This window comes from Salmo trutta, chromosome 13 (assembly GCF_901001165.1).
Source record: "Salmo trutta chromosome 13, fSalTru1.1, whole genome shotgun sequence".
Lineage (NCBI taxonomy): Eukaryota > Metazoa > Chordata > Actinopteri > Salmoniformes > Salmonidae > Salmo > Salmo trutta.
Window position 1 is genome coordinate 51,945,171 of NC_042969.1, and position 6,024 is coordinate 51,951,194.

The window sequence follows — 6,024 nt, forward strand, 5'->3', positions numbered from 1 at the left end:
GACTTTGGCCTCTAGATGGCAGCACCGCAAGAACAAAGTTTTAGAGTGATCCAGTGAATTCTTGCATATCTATTCAAAATGTTTAATCAAGACTGCCCAAATGTGCCTAATTGGTTTATTCATACATTTTCAAGTTCATAATTGTGCTCTCTCCTCAAACAATAGCATGGTATTCTTTCAATGTAATAGCTACTGTAAATTGGACAGTGCAGTTAGATTAACAAGAATTTAAGCTTTCTACACATATCAGATATGTCTATGTCCTAGGATTTTTTGTTTTGTTTCTTATCTAATCACATTAGCATACGTTAGCTCAACCGTCCTGCGGACGGGACACCGTCTCTGTATAGATCCTTAATCTTCTTTGTTCCTATATGGAACATAAGGCTTTCACAAGAAAGCGCCACTGCTGCTGATATTTAGACTTTTTTGGGATGTTTTTCCATGACAGGCCACTGTCCTTCATCTCATGTCCACAGTTCTTCATCAGGTTTCCTTTGGGTTACCAAAAACAGTGACAAGTTCTGATGAAAGAAGAGAGAACCCAGTTAGCCACTCTATTTTAAACATAAACAGTAAATAATATAGTAATAGCAATATAAATACACAATATGGTGATGTGGCCGTTGACACTTTGCTTCTTGAAAGTCCAATATCGTGAAAACTTGACAGCAAAACATTTTAGGACTGTATCAAGTGTGGACTAAGAAAAAAATATGAAATATGTTTTTTGAGTGGAGTATCCCTTTAAAGGCCCAGTGCAGTCAAAAACGTGATTTCCTGTGTTTTATATACACTGCTCAAAAAAATAAAGGGAACACTTAAACAACACAATGTAACTCCAAGTCAATCACACTTCTGTGAAATCAAACTGTCCACTTAGGAAGCAACACTGATTGACAATAAATTTCACATGCTGTTGTGCAAATGGAATAGACAACAGGTGGAAATTATAGGCAATTAGCAAGAAACCCCCAATAAAGGAGTGGTTCTGCAGGTGGGGACCACAGACCACTTCTCAGTTCCTATGCTTCCTGGCTGATGTTTTGGTCACTTTTGAATGCTGGCGGTGCTTTCACTCTAGTGGTAGCATGAGACGAAGTCTACAACCCACACAAGTGGCTCAGGTAGTGCAGCTCATCCAGGATGGCACATCAATGCGAGCTGTGGCAAGGTTTGCTGTGTCTGTCAGCGTAGTGTCCAGAGCATGGAGGCGCTACCAGGAGACAGGCCAGTACATCAGGAGACGTGGAGGAGGCCCTAGGAGGGCAACAACCCAGCAGCAGGACCGCTACCTCCACCTTTGTGCAAGAAGGAGCAGGAGAAGCACTGCCAGAGCCCTGCAAAATGACCTCCAGCAGGCCACAAATGTGCATGTGTCTGCTCAAACGGTCAGAAACAGACTCCATGAGGGTAGTATGAGGGCCCGACGTCCACAGGTGGGGGTTGTGCTTACAGCCCAACACCGTGCAGGACGTTTGGCATTTGCCAGAGAACACCAAGATTGGCAAATTCGCCACTGGCGCCCTGTGCTCTTCACAGATGAAAGCAGGTTCACACTGAGCATGTGATAGACGTGACAGAGTCTGGAGACGCCGTGGAGAACGTTCTGCTGCCTGCAACATCCTCCAGCATGACCGGTTTGGCGGTGGGTCAGTCATGGTGTGGGGTGGCATTTCTTTGGGGGGCCGCACAGCCCTCCATGTGCTCGCCAGAGGTAGCCTGACTGCCATTAGGTACCGAGATGAGATCCTTAGACCCCTTGTGAGACCATACACTGGTGTGGTTGGCCCTGGGTTCCTCCTAATGCAAGACAATGCTAGACCTCATGTGGCTGGAGTGTGTCAGCAGTTCCTGCAAGAGGAAGGCATTGATGCTATGGACTGGCCCGCCCGTTCCCCAGACCTGAATCCAATTGAGCACATCTGGGACATCATGTCTCGCTCCATCCACCAACGCCACGTTGCACCACAGACTGTCCAGGAGTTGGCGGATGCTTTAGTCCAGGTCTGGGAGGAGATCTCTCAGGAGACCATCCGCCACCTCATCAGGAGCATGCCCAGGCGTTGTAGGGAGGTCATGCAGGCACGTGGAGGCCACACACACTACTGAGCCTCATTTTGACTTGTTTTAAGGACATTACATCAAAGTTGGATCAGCCTGTAGTGTGATTTTCCACTTTAATATTGAGTGTGACTCCAAATCCAGACCTCCATGGGTTGATAAATTGGATTTCCATTGATTATTTTTGTGTGATTTTGTTGTCAGCACATTCAACTATGTAAAGAAAAAAGAATTTAATAAGATTATTTATTTCATTCAGATCTAGGATGTGTTGTTTAAGTGTTCCCTTTATTTTTTTGAGCAGTATATATTTCCACACTATGAGGTTGGAATATTACTGCGAAATTTTGAAAGATAATGATAATGCCCATTTAGTGTAAGAGCTGTTTGAAAAGGCAGCCGGAAATGTCTTCCTGTTTTGATGGGATGAAGTTTTGGCCTGCCTGGTGACATCACCAGGAGGTAAATTAGTCATTAGACCAATAAGAAAGATAGTTTACAAACCTCTGTCAATAACACCTAGTTTTCAGTTTCCCCTGGCAAAATTTTTGCTTAAGAAATTGCTCTTTGCTAAGAAGCAATTTTAGTTTATTTTTTTACCACTTTAATTGAAACCAATTACAGTAAGGTACTTAATTGTTACCCAGAAATTATTTGAAAGTTAAGAAGTTGGATTCAAACCACTGCTGGGACCCCCATCTGAGTCTCTCCAAAGACTGCATTGGCATACATTTTAAATAAACATCTGTGAATTTGTCAAACTTAAATAAACACTTATAACCAAATTCAACCCATACCTTCTCAGTACAATTGACCACACACCAAATATTTCCTCTCTCAAATGGTTGTCCTCATTCAAATAATGGACTTGTCCATCAACAACACATACTCTACATTTGACATTCAGGTGAAAGTTCTCACCTGAAGTGGTCTAAGGCATGATTTGTTTACGTGTTCACCACTAATTAAAGTCCCAGGGGAAAAACTGACTTAACTTTAGTTCCTACCCTGTTACATTATTTTCAAGGTGCAGAAAAAGGCCACACTTATTGACATCCGGCACACAAACTAACTTGGGAGGTGCCTCTGGTATTTGGTTGGGAATACAGGAATAACACAAAAGGACAACTTAGAAAGAGACAGACGACTCTAACCTCCAGCCATAACTACAGTGTGTTGACTGATGGTCTAAAACAGCATTTCGCTGCGAAGCCTGTATATCCTCTTGGTCTATAAAACCAAGACATTGCAATTAGCTGAGCCAGAGACGGAAGACAAAGCGAGACATCCCACTCCCTCATTTTTTCTGTTTCAATGGAAGTCAATGAATTAAGTAGACCAGACCCAGCTGCTATCGCGTTGGTGTCTATGGGAGAGCCACCCTTTAAGAAGACAGGAACTGACATTTTTTTTGCGGGGATACAGCCTGAGTGAACTATCTTCATTTATCCACCATCTTTGGCTGAACTATGGCGATGACCGAGATCACTTCCTCTTTTGTGAGCCTGCAGTGCGTGTCCGTGAGGGGAAGTGAGCAGAGCAGGAAGAGGAAGTGAAACTAAGGCGATGGGGTCTGTGAGCGCCAGGCTGGCACCAACTGGACAGGGCTCAGAGGATCATCAACCGCTGCCATACTGACCAATCATGTGATGGGAAGTGACAGGACAGGAAGTAGCAAAAATACATATATGGCTAAAACTCAGAGCCCAGGTGTTGCTTTAGTACCAGTCATGCTTTACCCTTTCGTGAATTCCATTGGTGGAGTGTATGTATTGTTATAAAGAGGAACTGTGCGACTCTAGAGAGTACGTACAAAAGTGTTGGGTTGTGAGTAATTTCAACATTATATATTCTTTCAACATGATTTACAAAAATAGTTCCCTTTTAGATATTTAAAATAGCAGAATGTGCCATAAACAGATCAAGAGTTAACAGGAATACTATCCATATGCAAAATATCCCCATAAATCAAAAACATACTCTTGTGGACATGTAAATTTCACTGAACCATGTAAGCAAATTTTCATATATCATTTATATATATATATATATATATATATATATATATATATATATATATTTCATATATCATTTATATAACACAACAGTAAGTGTAGGCGTTGCATTGGTGAACATATAAATGCTGACCCCTAGATGCAGTCGATTTTCTCTTTTAGGGCTAAGGCACAGCAGAATCAGCAGCAGTGCAGATCAGACTAAACAAGCCTTTACTGACCTCTGGTGGCGAAGATCCTTACTGCTATTTTATGTGCAAAGAATAATAAAAATAAATAAAGAGTACAATGAAATGCCTTTCTTGCAAGCGCCGAACCCAACAATGTAGTAATCAATATCAATGCAGCACTAAAAATAACATGGTAGAACAAAAATAAACGAGTTGGGTTACAACTGGGTGAACTGTTTTGTGGAAATCGTTCTGATCAAACATACATAAACACAGACATGCTGAGAACAGTGGAAAATAGTCTGAGTAAAAATATAACAGGTAAAGCACTTCCATGGCTTGTAAATATGCAGACGTTTCAGCGCACGTCAATGTGTTCCAAGTAACTTTACTATTGTGACAAGGAGACTTTTCCCGCAATGAAACACCAAAAGTAAAGTAGCCGTAACAGAAAAAAACTTTTCCCGGCAACAAAAAAACAGCAGCACCCACAAGGTTACACCAGGCCTTTCGGGATGAGCCACTGGAAAACTTTCTGTATTAATTCATGTTTAGACCCTTTCCCCTCACCCTTCCTAGTGCTGAGGCATGGACACATTAACCTCCCTTCCCTCCCTCGCTCTAAAATATATTCCTTTCTATCCAGGACCATATGTTTGACCCGTGGTCCCGGTGAATGTAGCCATCTGCTCGGTCCACCAGATGATCCGTGGCTGTGTGAGAATGCGCCCGTCTTTGTACAAAGTCACTGGGCTCGACGTGGGAGAATCCCCGTCCAACAAAGGAGAACAGTCAACATTTTTAACCCATTCCCGGCCACGCCTTCCTCAATGGAAGCCACCCCATCCCATTGTCACGCTGACAAGGGAATGATGAACTATCAGTTTCTCATTACTGACCCGCTAACGGTGCTATGGGTTCAGTTTTCGTTTTATTATGCTCCGATTCTTTGTCGTTGCGATGACCCATGAATCTCACTGGAGATAGAGGGCAACTGATCAACATATTAAAAAGGGGGAAAACTTATGGGATATTCATTTGACATGGTAAAGTAGTTGTCTCGTCATTGAGAAAAAGGGAGATGGAAGCTAACTGCTCCTAGAGTAACTCAAGTATAGAGATTGTGTGTCACTCCGTTTCACATTGAGCTACTATTAGCTTTTTGCCATCTTTAAAAATAAACAGCCACGCAAACGACACAGCAGTGGTTTGGCCAGGCGTCAGCTGTCATGTGAAGGCATTCAGTTGTATTGCTATGCAGGGAGTGAGCAGAGGGGGTAAAGATTAGGGATGAAACAAAAGCCATCTTATCTCCATATGAAATCTGATCCGCTTGGCTACCCCCCCCACACACTGAACTCCCAACACACTCTGAATAACAAAGGACTAACTATAGAAGAGAGTAGTCCCGTTACAGTAGCCTAGATTAACCTGTGGGTAGTGTCTCTATTGACCTGCTTTACATTGAAACAAAAGTTCCAAAGAAATCAGTGTAGCTGTGTTATAACTAGGTTAGTGCGACAGGACGCTATAGGCAAACAAACCAAAAGTTTCTCAATGTGCCACTACACAAGCTATACACAAGTTATTTGGAGTGACTCATCAGAATTTGAAGAGATATGTTCATTTGGGAATATGGTCGACATTATGCAAAAACACTGATGGCTCCGTGACAAATTCAGTCTTTGTAAATGTAGTGCTGCATTTCACAGATGCAACCATTGTGGGCAGATTCCCCCAACCACCTTGAAGACAGAGTAAATACAATTAATGTA

At 42.4% G+C, this 6,024-nt stretch overlaps 1 long non-coding RNA gene across 1 annotated transcript; it reads right to left on the bottom strand.

Annotated features, from left to right (window-relative positions):
- Window positions 1-276: 276 nt before the first annotated feature.
- LOC115205977 (uncharacterized) lies at window positions 277-5,021 on the bottom strand. Its single transcript, XR_003880720.1, has 2 exons — window positions 4,301-5,021; window positions 277-524 (listed from the first exon to the last, which is right to left on the bottom strand). It is a non-coding gene; the product is annotated as an uncharacterized LOC115205977 (long non-coding RNA).
- Between the last annotated feature and the right edge of the window lie 1,003 nt (window positions 5,022-6,024).